The 17,004-nt window shown below is 38.5% G+C and overlaps 1 protein-coding gene across 1 annotated transcript in view; it reads left to right on the top strand.

The window, feature by feature from the left end:
• Positions 1–16,219: 16,219 nt before the first annotated feature.
• Positions 16,220–17,004, top strand: part of lingo3b (leucine rich repeat and Ig domain containing 3b) — a 102,532-nt gene continuing 101,747 nt past the window's right edge. Inside the window, exon 1 of the mRNA XM_077555809.1 lies at positions 16,220–16,341. The gene's annotated coding sequence lies outside the window, so the exon portion shown is untranslated. The remainder of the gene's footprint in view (positions 16,342–17,004) is intronic.

Genomic DNA, 17,004 nt, shown 5'->3' with positions numbered 1-17,004 from the left:
TAAGTTATCCCATATTTACTCCTATAGTATTGCAAAGCATTTATTCAGCAGTACAACCTTGCTTGAATCATGAAGTTGTTTCTGTTGACAGAAATTCGAGAAGCTGCCTGCTCATACGCTCCGAGGAGAGCAACGGAGAAACAACTATCAGGAACAAATTGGTTGCTTCCTTCATCCGAGTCTTTGAGAAGACGGTGGATTCATTTTATTTTTGAAGGACGTGTAGCCACAGCATTTCATGTTCAGAGCTGGGATCATAATGGATCGGTCCCAGCGGACGGTGTGTGACATAACTGCAAACGTGAAAGCTGTAAATGTAACATTTAACTTTAGTGTCTAAAGTGGGAGCTACATTTGTCGTGTGGAGGTTGTTTGGTTACAAGAGGTCAGATATGATCAAGCAGACGGTGGTTGGATAATAAAGCGCCTCCCGAGCATCCCATGGCCGCTGGAGCGTACCTCGGGTAAAATCTGGGCATTTGTCGGCTTTCTACCTCCGGACCAAAAAGTGGGGCGATGGCACCGACACCGTTGGAAAGCTCTCGTCGGGCCGAATCCGGTGATGCGTTTATGTCTACAGTAGGACTTAGCGTTCCGGAGATATTCCCCCTTATATTATTATTATTATTATTATTCGCGTATTGTTTTGCCAAGATACAATCCGCGGTTGTTATTTTGCCGTGACCGGCAACTCGCCACCTAGTTGACGTGACGTTGTGATGCTAACCGGACGCTAAGTGGTCTCGACGAGACGGCTTGCACGTTGCGAGCGCGCAGTGGCCTAAATGTGCACTTTTGTGTGATTCATAACCGCTTGTAAATGTCTACAAGCATTCACGGCAAAATAACGTTCACGGGAGATTTGCCGGTTACGGCTAAATCATCACGCAAACTAACGCTACAACATAATGTCTGCCGTAACGTTATGCTACTTTTTATCGCGGTAAAACTTTTTGGCACTTTTCCACATATTCAAATAGTTCTCAAATGTGTCAAAGACATGTCTGTCCGGCTCAAATTGGTACGGTCGTACCACACTGCTTCTGCTCAGCCATGGCCGAGTCGTTTCCATTCATAACGTTAGCACATTGGCTACCGCAGCCGAAATACATAAAATACATAAAAGGGACACGCACTTAAAACAGGCTGTTTTGAATGGCGCGTTTTTCTGCTGATTTAAGGACAGCAAAAATATTAGATCCAAAGTCAATTTTGACGATTGCATGTCACAGACATGTTTTTAACACATTTGAGAACTATTTCAGTATGTTGAAAAGTTGAATAATATGAGACCTTTAAAGTCCTGTTTGAAATGCATATCATTTAAAAGTGTCATCAAATTGATTGTGTGGCATGGCGCACACGTCACTTCCAGATCCAATTTCATTTAATTGGTCCATACATTTGAGAACTATTTTAGCATGTGGAAAAGTTGAATAATATGGGAGCTTTAATGTTCTTGCTGTGAGACCCCTCCCCCTTAGAGCAGCAATGGCTGTGTAAAATAAAAAGAGAGGGCTCAGGGAGAGTGTGCCTCAGTGCGGGTAGGAGATTGTAATCTGTGCACATCTCTGTCCGTTCTCCTTGCAGAATCAGTCAAAATCCAGTAAAACAGCAGGGAGTGAAGGGGGTTGCTTCAGTGAAAATGGCTGCTTTAAGTGAGTGAATGAATTAACGTGTCACAGCTTCTGTCACTATCTGCAATGCTGCAGGTCCAGTAAATGTGAACGCACACACAAGCGCGCGACGACCACATGAGCTGGAAATTGGAGGTGATCCAAAAGACAGCGAAACCCGAGTTGTCCGGTCACGTTTGCTTCGCTAGCCCTTGCCAAACCACCTAACTACATCCACCCATGTGTGTTATCTAAAAATCAATGACTCATTCTGTTCCCGCAGCTCATAATGAATTAGCGAAACTGCTAATCACTTTCTGATAACGCTTTCATTTATACTGAGTGAAAGCAGGAAACCAATGCCACGTCTTTAAAACTAATCATTCATCGTGTCAGTTTGAGGGAGGAATTGGCAGCCTGCAAAAAAGTGTCTCCACCTCCCATCTGCATCAGCGTCATTTAAAAATCTCATTTAGGATGAGGCGCCGCTTGATTTGGAGACTGTCAGTGTGTCCTTTCCTTTGATTTGCACCCATATTTCCCCCTGCTTGTCCTCCTCCGCGTGTGCTGTTTGTGCGCGAGCAGCCTTTCAGCCACCCCCTGCTTGTCGACTGATTGACGATAATTACAGCAATTTTGCTGGAGCTTTCACAGCTTGGCCTTTGTGGGAGCACTTACAGATGGAGAACGCGCCAAGCTGAAGCTCACGCTGGCGCTATGATAGATCCACGGAAAATGTCACTCGGTGGGATTGAAGCATCTGAAAAGTGTAGCACTTTTTTTTTTTTTTTGCTCTTTAAAATTATCCATCAAATATTTTTTTTATTTTTATTTTTTTACTTCTCTTCAGGGTTTTTGGGAGAGGCTGCTGGCTTTGGGTGGACAATTCCGTCACAGATGAGCTTATGTGTTTTGGCTCATAAGCAGTATTTTGGCCTTTACATCACTTTGGTAGAGGTTAAAGGTCAAAGTATGGAGACTGACAGGATCTGCCATTACTGTATATAGCGTGCTATTTTTCCTTTAGTTTTCTTTATCATTTGTTTTAAACGTGTCTTATCTTAACTCATTCACTGCCATTGACGGTTGTAGACGTCAAAAATTCATTTGAACTATTTTTATTAGTTATGGGACTGCTAAAAAAAAAGCAAAGATTAGTCTATCTACTCTTCAGAAAAGCAAATCCAAAGGTGGTCTAGAGGCACCAAATTTTATGTACTACTATATAGCTAACCAGCTACAATATATCGTTCTATGGGCACAACCCAACAGAGACACTAACTGTTGGTTGGAACTAGAACAGAAGGATTGTAATAACCTCAGACTTCGAGATTTACTCTTTACTACAACATCGATTAAGCGACATAATTGTTTTAAAAACCCAATGATTTCCGCCACCGTGACTGCCTGGTGGAAGGCACTAGAATTGACAAAAGCCCAAGTGGAGCCCTGTGGACTTTCTCCCCTATGGCATAACCCCGACTTTCAACTTAACAACCAACCGTTTCATTTAGCTGTGTGGGAGCAGAAAGGAATTACACATCTCCACCATCTCTTCTCAGATAATATGTTTATATCATATACATCCTTGCTCCAAAAATACAATATAAAAAACGGAAATTTTTTACATTATCTACAAGTTAAAAATATGATAAAGAAAAAAATTCCAACACTTCGGGGTACGCTCCAACCGCCTGTTTTAGCTAAAGATATTAACAAGCTTTCTCCGACAACAACAAAAAAACTTTCAAAAATATATAAGTTACTTTCATATACTGATAAAATGTCTTTACCCATCTCGAAATGGGAGACAGACTTGTCTATAGCACCGGAATCTGACTTTTGGATTCAAGTTTGTGAAAACGCATTTAAAATGACAAAACACACAAATTTACTTAAAACTTATCCAATATAAAATTATTCACAGAACATACATTACTCAATATATGATGAAGAAAATGGGACTCTCAGACTCCGACATTTGTCTCCAATGCTTACAAAACACTACAGACACTTATGTTCATGCTTTATGGTTATGTACTCCGGTTATGTATTTCTGGACTAAAGTCTTAGAAAAACTTTCCGCTATTTTGGACTGTAGGATACCTTTATCTCCAAACTTGTGTTTGCTAGGTGACCTAACAACAACTGACTTACCACATAAACAATTTCAATCTACACTTGTAGCCCTTACTATCGCTAAAAAAACAATTCTTGTTAACTGGAAAAATAAACAAACTCTGAATATGGAGCAATGGTCTAACCTCCTCATAAATCACATTTTAATGGAAAAAATATCTGCCTCAAATAAAAACCAAATATCAATATTTATAGAAACATGGTCTACGTATATAGAATTTTTTAACCTAATTCCGGTTACTTAATTCTGTCTGTTAGCGAGAGCCACTACATCGTGATAACTTACATTGATGTTTCTGCATCTGGCAATTTATTATTATATTATATTATTAGTATGGGATTTTTTTTTAATGGGCTTTAGGTGAACTGATGAATACACACACGCTCGCACGCACGCACGCACACACGCACATACACATACAAAAAAAAGGGTATATATATATATAAATGTGTGTATATATATATATGTATATGTATTTAAAAAAAAAAAAAACATTTATTACATTTTTTTTAATTGATTTGTTGGATTTTTAAAAAAGAAAAAAAAAAGAAAAAGGAGAGCAATGATGATGTCAAATCGAATGAACAATACTGAGCTCTCCCGTAGAAAAAAAAAGAAAAAAAAAAAGTTATGGGACTGCTGAAAGCAGCACATATTACATATTACATATTACACATTACTTTTCTAGGAATTCCGCGTTACCATGGCGACGCAATTCCCCAAAAACTCCCAAAAACCTCCCATAGGAAATGAATGGAGAAAGGGGGAACAAATTACAGATCAAGCACCTTTTTCCAAGACACGCTGCGCACGCATACGTTATCCGACCGATACGAATTTTAGCTCATTTTGTAGGAATTTTTCCCATCTTTAGCTCAGTGTCGAAATCTTTTTTAAGGAATGTAAGCTCTCCCCTCTGTGCGGGTTCAAAGACAGTGAGCAAACAGCAGACAAATAGCCTTCGCCCATTGTTGTGTATTGCAAGTGCCAGAGTGGAGCAATTAACTTTAGAGTGGCGGGAACAAATAAATGTACTTCCAAAAGTTTCACTTCAACTCGTCACCATGGCCACAATCTTTGCTCACTAGACATCAAATTCTCACATTTTGTAGTCACGAGTGTCTTCTTTCAGACAAACTAACTTTTATTTGGCTAAGGTGTCATTTAGTACCTTTATTTTCACTTTATGCGATGACAAGTCGGACGAACTCGCCTATCTCTTCCATGTTAAATTCAGGCGCCTTTACTCCTGCGCTTCTGATAAATCATAAGTTTTCAACCTGCTCTCATTTGGTCATTTTTCATCCGATTAAAAAAATGAGAACATGCTCGTGTTCCCCAAACCCTTGCCGTTCTAACGAGCCATTTCTTGTATCTCGAACCGTTAAGTCGTGAGAGGCTTTTGTTCAAGGGGTGCGTCTCTCATATAATCTCAATGGAATGTGGGGCGCGTGACGGCTCCGAGTCAAAAATGTGTGTGCGCTCTTAAAGTGACAGTGAGATATTTTTAGTTTCTGTTGATTATGGTTAACTTCCACATTTCTTGACCGATTTTTGTCGTTTAAATTTTAAACTCTTCAACTCATTTACATTTTTTTAAATACATTTTCAGGGACAGTGAGATACTTTTAGTTGATGTTGATTATGGTTAACTTCCACATTTCTTGAGCGATTCGAGTCGTTTAAATTTTAAACTGTTCAGCTCATTTACAAAGTCAAATGTGTGTGCGCAAAAGTGCATTTTTCTTAAAGGGACAGTGAGATATTTTTAGTTGATGTTGATTATGGTTAACTTCCACATTTCTTGAGCGATTCCAGTGGTTTAAATTTTAAACTGTTCAGCTCATTTACAAGAGTCAGCAGTCCCATTCAAAATTTCCGCGGGAATTTTTCTAGTTTTTGATAGTCTTTTCTTTTTTTTAAATCGCCTCAGCCGATTACATTTTTTCATTGTAATTAATCGCATGACTTCAATAGTTAACTCACGATTAATCATAAATTTTATATCTGTTCTAAATGTACAACAAAAAAATTGGAGGTTTTCATACTCTTGTTAACAAAAGTGGGGGAAAAAAAGTTAATCTAATAAAAATAGTTCAAATGAATTTTTGACGTCAATAGCCGTCAATGGCAGTGAATGAGTTAATAGGGCAGTGTGTAGAATTTTCGGATTTTCCAAAGTTCATTTATTTTCAAAACCCACTGTTAATTTCAATAATATGCACTCAAAAAAAAAAGTTCAATCACATCAACGTGCATGTTTTAATTTTTTTTTTAAATATAATTGTAGGTCTAGTAACCACTACTTATTCAGTCGTGCTGCGCCTCACAGGCAGCTGACATGATTTCTGCTACGGATACCCGAAGGCAACAAACTTAATAAACATAGTAATTGGTGGTAACCTGGTAGGTTTGTGAAAGGTGGTCTCTCTTTGAGTGCTCGTGCTTCAAAATTTCTTAGTTAGGTAGTTACATTTTATTAGTTCACCACTAGATGGCAAAAATATTCTACACACTGTGATTTTAACAAGAGATCATCCTTATTATTGTCAGCATATGTACTTTTTGTGCCATTCCGTTTTTGTCATGTAAAATTTGTGCCTTGGCTCGATAGGAAACAGTTTAGTCTTTAAAAGCAAATGATTGAATGACTGTGTGAATTTAATTCTAATATTAAGCAGAGGTTTAAAGAGACAGTGTGTGTTATTTAGTGCCATCCAGTGGTGAACTAATAGAATGCAGCGATTTTGAAACATACGCACTATGGTGCCTCAGTGAGACTGCCCGGTCAGCGGGAGCGGCGAGCAAGAACCTCACAGGGGAAGCTAACAAGAGCGGCTAGCACGAGCTACTGGAGAGGCTAACAAAAGCAGCTAGCAGGAGCAAAGCAGAGGGAGACAAGCATCCTAATACTGTATTCACGCACAAACGGTAGAGGCTAACTATGCTAGCGAAGTGAACTATGCTTCTCCTACGGGTATCTGTAGTAGAAAGATGGCGGTAAAACATGGCAGCCACCTGTAAGGCGTGGTGAGACCTATCTAATGTAATTAGCGATTACTAGACCCACGATTATATAAAAGATTGTATGTTGATGTGATAGAACATATTTTTGGAATTAATAGTGTTCTTTTAAATAAATGAATTAATAGTTCACCACTAGATGGTGCTAAATAATACACACTGTCCCTTTAAAAAAAAAAAAAATCTTTGTCACCACATAAGAAGCCTAATCCTTCTTTAAAGGGACATAATTGTTGCCGAGCTGTCGTCCTCAGCGCACTTCTGTTTCAGAACTGTGGGAATGAGTCAGACTTTCTTTCTGTCCCTCGCTTCACACCCACCGCTTGTTTGTCACTCCGTTGCCTTCTTTCATTTGTCTTTTCCATCTCTCCACCCTCTTGCCATCTAGCGCTTACATAACCAAAGCTGTGCGGCCTGACAGTCGAGACTGGCGTCCTGGCTGCATCACTCGCCCCGATAGGAACCCCGTGTGTCTCGTTTGGCGGGGGGGGGGGGGGGGGAAGACATGACAGCTGCACACTTCAGCGCAGGCAAGTGGAGACGTACTAGCAGAAGCCATCAAAGCAGTAAAAGACCACCACAGTGTGCGTACACGGTACACGTGCTCGTTCCCTCCTCCTCTCGTGCCACATGACAGCGGACCCGTTTCCAGATAGGCCCTGCAATCAATCACATGATTTGAATGATTTGTCAGACATTATGATTAGAGGATTAGTACAGCATAATAAATAGGGCTGGGTTTAAAAAGAATAGAATAATCCATAATTAATCGATTTTCCTTTTTGAGCCTAATATCAATTCATAAACCATGAATCGATTATTTTAATATCTCCCCCCCCCCCCCCATAAATTCATAAGAAAATAGAATTTTAAAGGCCTTTTTTGGTAGCTTACTGTTTTCTTGAAATGTATTGTTCAAATGAATTTAAAATGTTCTTACATTTATGAAAGACCTTACTTATTGAACTTTAAACCATTCAGAATCTAATTATTGAATTAGAATGATGGAAATATTTTCATCTCATCCTCGCTGATGTCAATGTTTGTGTAACACTTAAGTGATTATTAGATGTGTTACTTTCACTAACAAACTAAATCTTTTAACCAATTACGGCCTCCGCAAAATGTAATTTGCAATTTGTGGAGTTTTTAAATAATTCCCTCGATTTTTAAGAAGAATTGATGTTCCATAATTAATCAATATAGACTGAATTGAAGCGGATCTAATCGAGTCGAGAAAAATCGAATCGAACTGAACTCCTGTGAATTGAAATAGAATCGATACAAAATAAAAAATTATAAATATATATATATATATAAAAGAGAGAGCAATGATGATGACATGTCAAATCGGTAAAATTACCGAATGAACAATACTGAGCTCTCCGGAAAAAAAAGAAAAAAAGAAATAGAATCGATTGAGGAAATTAGAATCGATACCCAGCCCAAATAATAAATTTCACACTGGGTCAAATATAACTCAATTATGCATAAAAAATGAACCGATCCACTTTACGGGTCAATTTGAACGGGACTTGGACATTTTTTTCAAAATGATTAAATCACATTCAAAATTGTTTCATCAAATGCACCCTAATTTAACAGAAAAAAAAGGGTTAGGGTTAGGGTTAGGGTTTGATCAAGCCAGTCCAGAGATATCCATATTCGAAGTCCATAAAATCCCCCCCTTAAAAACAAACAAACATGCAATTACATGAGTGAAAGGTAAAATCTTGTGATCAAGAAATGTGGACCAATGAGGTTGAGCTTTAGACCGCCCAAATCCTCCAGAGCCCGCCCTCTTCTTCTACGAGTACAAATCACAGCGCTCTACAAGTACGAATCAGTTTTGCACCTTTTGTAGCGAGAAATTTGCTGCAAAACTCACGTGACTGGACAGCAGCAGAAAAGCCACTTGTGACTCCTAGTGGCGACTTCTTTGACTACAAGTTGTCATTTCTACAGGTACAAATCACAACTTTTTCAGATACAAATTTACACTTTTTGTACAGGTACAAATTTGTTTTTACAGATACAATTTTTTTTTTACAGATACACATTTTTTTTACAGGTACAAATCACGACTTTTACAGATACAAATGTAGACTTTTTTCTACAGGTACAAATTTTTTTTACAAGTTAGTTTTGCACCATATTTACCTCCATACTTTAGCCAACAGAGGGCGCACTCTCCTCTCCTCTCTCCTCTCCTCTCTCCTCTCCTCTCTCCTCTCCTCTCTCCTCTCCTGAAAAGCTGGAAGCCCCACCACCAACCCACCCCACCCCCCACGTTAAAACACTGCCAATAAGTTGAAGCTGAAGAAAAGAGTGAAACTCCCAAAAAAAAGATTGTAAAAAAATATATCTGCAGATTGGCATTGAAAAAGACATCATAATATAAAAAAATATGCTTAAAGAATTTGTATTTTTTTTAACTCTTTGACTGCCAGACGTTTTCAGAAAAAGGATGCCGTGGGTGCCAGCCAATTTAAGCATTTTTGACTGATCTTTCAAGGTCCACAGAAAAATATGTGTTTGGACTATGGAAACGCACATACTACCAAATGAAAGATTGGACTCTCATCTTTCATCAGAAAAAAAAGTTTGTTTCTACCTTATTCCATTTTTCAGTAATCAACAATAGAAAATGGTTAGTTTCACCTCTGTTTAAAAAAAAACGTCTTTTAACGTCTTTGGCACTCCTCCATAGGATTTTACTAAACGTTATTTAACGTTTTTGGCAGTCAAAGAGGTCTGTATTTTATTTTTCAATACAACCTTTTACAATGCCAATACTTTCAATGTCAATGCAGCTTTTTTCCACTATGACATTTTTTTTTCCAATACAAAATCTTATTGTCAGTGTTGTGGCTCCATACCCAGGAAGACAAAAACGATCCAATTGTTGTAATTGCACCACAGCAAAGGAGCTAATACCCCTTGCAAACTCTGACAATGAGCGCGCCACTGCCGCCTACTGTAGTGGATGTGCAATAACACCATTGTCACAAGCTAAACAGCCAATCAGAGTGATCAATTGTCCCCGACGGCCGACGCCATTTTGCTTCATGCAATCAATGGCTCATTCATTCCAATCATATCTAAAAAGCACAAAAATCTCTACTCTGACATCATTATTTTGGCTTTAAGTCTTGCAACTTTTTTTGTCTTTTTCGCACTCAACACTTTGATTTTGTATTCCAATGTTAGTTGGAGGCAGCTGGCAGTGTTTCATCGCGACTTGGCGAGAACGGCAACAAGCGCACTGTATGCACCTCACTAATGAATTCAGTCAACTCATTTGTGTCCTTGAGGAGTGTGCTTTAGTTGATCTCATTTGAAACAAAGTGACTCATGCAGACACACACTGATGATGATGTACACTGACTCCAAAACGCACCATTTTGAGCTACATAAAGGGATCTGTACAAAACTTGTGTCATTCAAGCTTGATATGAAATATAATAACGCTCAGTTTTGGTTGACACCGCCTGGCATTGGTATTAGTTCGACAATATTAGATGTGTAAAGCTGCATGGAATCATATCAAATTATGTTTTTAACTCATTCACTGCCATTGACGGCTATAGACGTCCAAAATAAATTTGATCTATTTCTATTAGTTCAACAATTTTCCCACTTTTATTAACAAGAATTATGAAAACCTAGATTTTTTTTATTGCATTAGAACAGATATAAAATTTGTGACTAATCGTGAGTTAACTAGTGAAGTCATGCAATTAATTACGATTACAAATTGTAATTGCCTTATGCCCCTAATTATTAATAATCTTTTCTTTAAAAAAAAGATTATATATAAAAAAAAAAATAATAATAATTTTATTGGGGTCATTTCTTTTTCCATTTTAAATTATGCGAGTAATTAACTGATTAGAAAAAGAGGAGGATACTCTTTTTTTTTTGACGACATCAACACATCATAACATTAAATGTCGAAAAAAATGAACACAATAGGTGCTCTTTAAATTTGGAGGGCAATAAATGTTGAAAAAAAAGCCTTTTTAATTAAGCGATTAATCATGATTAATCAAAATTCTAAGATGTGATTAATCTGATTTAAAAAATTAATCGTTTGACAGCAGCTGACAGAAAAAAAATATATTTTATTTTGTTAACAAAATTGTTTTTTTCAATTTTAGTTTTATTTTTCTGTTAATTTTAACCGTGGTGCCAACCCCCGCTCCTGATTGGTGGACTGGTTTCACGCTCGCTCCTGGTTGGCTGCTGTCCTCGGCTTCCTCGAGCGTCAGTTTTGAAAGCGACAGAAATCCGTCAAACTGTAACCCGACGGAAGAAATACGATGAATATTACAGGACTTTGAATCATTTTGATAATTTTTTCCACCCTGGCACAAAATGATTGAAGTAAACATCCCCAATATTTGGAATAGCCAATAGATATGTGATGGTTCATTGCTGTTATGGTTTGTAAATTGAGATATGGTCACAAGAAAAGATCATATGGAGTCAAAATGGCAGAAAGTACACAATTAATTATTAAAGTGAAGCTTCTGGTCACCTGCGGGCTGAAATTGTCCTGTGCCCGAAATCCCGAAATGTTGGCCCCACTATGTAACATAAACAAGAACACACACTCACACACACACACACACACACACACACACACACACTGCAACAAATGCTGTGTTTGTTTATCTGGGCACGGCAGGCCCTGAGACAAAGCACTCGTATTTGTCATGCAGGTTCACATATGTGATTGTTATGCTTTCTGTGTGCTTGCCAGCTCCTGATGATGATTTCTTATTGCCTGTTTGCTGAGTGCACATTATGTAAATGATATCTGCCCAAGCACATTTGCATCTTGCGACAACATGTTCTATGCATTAATCACTGGGCTAGATAGACATTTTTGGAACCTAGGAAAAAAACATAAATGCATTCATCTGAATACAATTACATCCCTGTTGAGTTGACTATATTTTCTTCATTGTGTGAAAGAGTGCAAGAATGGAAACAATTCACTGCACTCGCCTTGATTTATTCCTCTGGGGCTTTTTGTGCGATTATGTCCCTGTAATGCTTTCACGGATAATCTAGAAATGTCATGCATTATGATTTTTTCTCCCTCCATTTTCCGAGAGGAAGCCAGCCAACTAACTTTAAAATATAAATACTCAAATAACAATGGAACAGAGGGAAGATGTGATAAGAAGGGTGTAACGCAAATGTTTGTGTACTGGCCTTAACTGTTGGTCTAAAATGTTATTTTTTAGCATTTCTTTTAGCTGCACTGCTACCATATAAGGATATGAATGTTAGATCCCCCCATGTGTTGTGATGTTAATCTAATCTGCCCAACAGAGGTGGCAAATCCAGGTCCAGAAAGTAAAAACCCTGCCACAGTTTGGCTTTAGCCCCTGATGCTAGCTAGCTAGCTACCCAAAAGGTAAACAAGAAACCATGGGAGCGAGCTAGCTAGCTAGCTAGCACCCGGGGGCTAAAGCCAAACTGTGGCAGGGTTTTTACTTTCTAGACCTGGATTTGCCACCTCTGCAGCCCAAAGCCTTTAGAATGAGTCATGTTAGCGGTTATTATTTAAACTATATTAGCACTAGGACAGTTTCTTCGAGCAATCTGATTTCAAATTTGTCTGACAGGGTTAGCTGTCCCACAACAATCAATGTTCAACTAGAAAAACGCGTCTCTAGCGATCTGCAGGGTTATCATAAATTTGGGTTCTTCATTATAGGTTCATTTTAACATTGGGGGCCCTATTTTTGGGGACCCTGTAAAGCACAGACCAACTGTATGCACGGGAGTTTTCTTACTTTTGGTATTTTCCTAGTTTTTACACAGGTAGAGGTTGTTTGAACCAGTTGTGGGATGGAAAGCAGCCGACTCCCGGCCAATCCAAGCGGCTCCCACAATTTCCGTTAAAATCAGGGTGGTGGAAGTGCACATAATTCTTGACATTGCAGAAGAAGAAATTGACTGGCTGGGGTCGTTGCTTGCGATTGAAGTGCGTTTATACGTTTATATCTCCCCTTGCAGATGATGTCGTCTGACACGCATGTGACCGAATTGGAGACTGCCTTCACCGCTTATAGTTCGTCCGTGTCGGACCTCCCCATCCCCAATAGTTGTTAGCGGTGTGCTATTCAAATGTTTTTAAGATGATAATGCTACGTTCAATGAATTGATTTCTACAATGAATATGATGACACCGAATCTGTCTTCCTGCAACTTGATCATGTCAAAATCATGTCACACCACCTGCGCCATACATTAGACCTGGTTTGACCAAGTCTAAAATCTAGACTACTTTTTCTACTTTATGTGCCAGAGGCGCTCCAGTTTTTAGGTTGAGCTCATTGCCGCATGTCTGTGAAAATAGAGCACTTCTTGTTTAATTTAATAGAGAAGGGATGTTAGATTTTTGAAAAATGTTTTAGTTGTAGTTTAATTATATGGAGTATTTGTTGATTGTATTAAAGGGGAAGTCAACCTTAAACATTTCTTGAAAATAATATGTTATATGTGACATTACTATTCTAAACATGACATTCTGATTAATATTACATTTGTGGAATATGAGTTATGAAGCAAAATCCAGCTGATTTTAGCCATCTCAGGGGGGCGGCCATTTTGCCACTTGTTGTCGACTGAAGATGACATCACAGTTGTTCAGGGCTCAGGCAGCAACCAATTACAGCTCACCTGTTTTTTGAAGCTGCGTTGTGATGTTGTTGTTACCTGAGACCTGCGCAACTGTGACGTCATCTTCAGTCGACAGTAAGTGGCAAAATGGCCGCCCCCTGAGATGGATAAAAACGACTAGATTTTGCTTCATAACTCATATTCCACTAACGCAATCTTAACCAAAATACCATATTTAGACTAGTGGGGCTGCATAGAACATATTATTGTAAAACAACAACAACACAATTCTCAAATGACTGACCTTCATTCTTCTGTACGAACGACTAGCAATACCAAAACGAAGACATTTAAATGAACCCAGAAAGGTCATGTATGATATAATTTGAGTGATTTTGTTAGTTTTGGTTAACTCTAATAATGTCGGAGAGTAATGGGCGAGTAACTTCCATCCCATAAGTGGACCTGCGCTTGGTGATAAGAGCGTGAGCAATATGTGCCTCCTCATAGTCGTCCTGTTTCCACTTCATTCACGCAACGAGTTCTTGCCTCCGTGCCAAACTCAAATACAATTTCCATTAATTTCCCCATTACAGTCAGGGTGCAGCAATTAATGCGCAATGAGCCTCGTCTATCAATGTTTTTATGTTTCAAATGCCACACGCTTTTGACCAAGCGCTTGTTAATTTCTTAATATATCACACCATAATTGCGGTTCCTCCGTGATCGTAAACCGAGTGACTTTCTGCAAGATGTGATTTATTGGACCACAAAGTGTGTTTGTAGCATGCGACGGCCGTGGCAGACACGAGACGATCATTCATCCGAGCGAGGGCCGCCTCCGCGTTGGTCTCAGGTGCTCAGGCGCCTGCATCGGCACACACCATCTATTTCCGAGCCCCCTGACGTCGGCCTCCTCCCCTGCAGGGGCGACGGGGCTCTTCTCGTGCTTCCGTCTCCATCAGCGCCGGCGATTGGCTTATTATCAGTTGTCCTGCGCGGACGAAGAATGGACCACGCATCACCGCGCACATCTTTCGTTGCATATTCCTGGGGAAAAAAAAAAACTTGTGCTGACACCGTGTCTACACGGGCACTGAGGAGGACAATCAGAGGAGGGCGAGTCAAAGAATTTTCGTCAAACTGTCAATATTTTGAGTCAAACCAAATTGTAATTGTCTATGCGTCATTCGTCATCAAAATGGGCATTCTGAGAATGACGGAATGTGTCCTGGCGGGACCAGGGTGCTGGCTCGTGATGACGTCAGTAGTTTTCCGTCCTCTGATTGGTCGGTCAGAGCAAGTCAAGTTCGTCTAGAAAATCACATCTGTAGCGATGTGCACACATTGATCTGTTTTAAAAACAGTAGGGTTGGGTTTAAGAAAATGGAATAATCGATATCGAATTGATTTTCCTTTTCGAGCCTGATATAAATTCAAAAAAACATGAATCGATTATTTTAATATCTTTTCCCCCATTAATTCATAAGAAAATATCATTTTAAAGACAATTTTTTTTTTTGTATCTTACTGTTTTTTTTTAATTTACTGTTCACACGAATTTAAAAGTATTTTCTTACATTTATGAAAGACCTGGCTTATTACACTTTAAGATCATTTAAAATATTCTAGTTTATATTTAGAATTATGAAAACCTCTTCATCTCATCCTTGCTGATGCCAATGTTTTTGTCACACTTATAATATAGTTACTTACATTAATAAATTAGATCATTTAACCAGTTTTTGCCTCTGCAAAATATTATCTGGAATTGTTTGTGGAGTTTTTATCATGTCCTTAATATTTAGGCAGAATTGATGCACTATAATTAATCAATATTGGATTGAATTGAAGCAAGTCAAATCAAATCTAATGTTTTTTAATGCGGATCGAACTAAACTCTTGTGAATCGAAATCGAATCGATTGAGGAAAATAGAATCGATACCCAGCCCTAAGAAACAGCATCTCTGGTATCTTAGCTTAATGCTAACTAACAATGCAAAATGCCATAGACAGGCTAATGAATAGTATCCACGTTCTAAACAACGGATGTTTGAAAACAAATGTTGCATCAACACACTTAGACCGACAATATGAAAATATTTACAGGCATATATTATTGATCTCTGCAAAAGACAACTGCTATTGTTGAATTTTTAGTGACTCACTTTTTCATTTGTGTGACTTTATTATATAGCCCACTGATGGTCAACTGAAGCTCACCAGAAGGAGCTGCAATAAATTAACCATGATGCAAAAAACTAAAAAAAAAAAAAACTAGATTAAAGAAATATTACAAAGAATCTGCTAGGTTTTTGTGTGTGTGTGTTTTAGGTGGTTGGAATGGATTAGTGGCATTTCTATAAGATTAGATTCTCTTCCGCATACTAATAGAAGAGGGCTCCACAGCTGTGTACTCAAACTTTCTAGCATCCAGTAAATAGTTCAACTGAGAACATGCAGTCTTCTGCTCATTACTGTTTGCATAATATCGCGATCATTTAGATACAAGAACCGGTGGAAGTTCCCACAAGAAGTTTACAAGGGTGGACACCTGGAAGAAATTGGGAATCAGCTCCCGGTTATTAGCCCCGTGTCAACACCTGGGGCTTCCCCAAAAAGGCAAAACCTCTGCAATATTTGAGGAAAATAGATATAATTAGTAAGAAATATTTTGTTCTTCCTTTTTCCTCTTAGAATGAGTGAAATCGGGATCCACACTCCAGACCAGTAGGTGGCGGTGATGCACCATTAACTTGCTTACCATCCACTAAGAAACAACCAGAAGAAGCCAAATCTCTTAATCCTTACGTCTCATTTCCTTCACCTTTGTTGGAAGACGTCGGACATCGCCTGTTTCAAATGGATTCGACTCCACTCTTCCTTAACGACGTCATTGCATGACAGCGACAACTGCTGATGTAAGTTTCAACTTTCTAGCTTTTTTTTCTGTCTCGCTCCATGTTTAATCCCCTCACCGATATTTTTCTGTTTACAAGTGTTTGTTTGTCAGTGTGGGTAGGAATGTTTGCCTTGAGACAAATTCTTATGTTTACACTGCTGCTGTTCTGTAAGACAATATTGTCGATGCAAGTTTGTGTCTATATATTGTTCTATACTTTTTAATCAAAAATCTTTTTTTTTTTGTAAGTTTGGAGCATGAAATGTCTTCAAATGTTATCGGTGGTTTGTTGCTTTCAATACAGAATTGCTGCCATAAAGGATTGTGGGTAATATGGAGTACCCTTTGCAAAAAATGGCTCAAAGGTTGCATCAAGGAACTTTTCCGAAAGTGTTTTGAGATTTCAAGCGACCTCCATGCTGGGTCATCTCGTTCGGATAGGATGGAAAAGTAAAGTCCTGAGCAAAAAAAAACGAAAATATGAAGAGGGCCCAGGAAGGTGCCGGATTGTTCTATCTATCTATCTATCTATATATATATATATAATACTTGATCAAAAGATAGACTTTGGGCTCCAAACAGTCACATATCCTTACATTTTTAATTAATTTATTCATATTTTTCTCATGTTACTAGATATATATGCATTGTGAACTGCTCCAGGTAAATTGTGTGTGCTACA

Source organism: Vanacampus margaritifer, chromosome 2 (assembly GCF_051991255.1).
Source record: "Vanacampus margaritifer isolate UIUO_Vmar chromosome 2, RoL_Vmar_1.0, whole genome shotgun sequence".
Taxonomy (NCBI): domain Eukaryota; kingdom Metazoa; phylum Chordata; class Actinopteri; order Syngnathiformes; family Syngnathidae; genus Vanacampus; species Vanacampus margaritifer.
The sequence above is the reverse complement of the archived record's forward strand: the minus strand, read 5'-3'. Positions and strand labels throughout refer to the sequence as shown.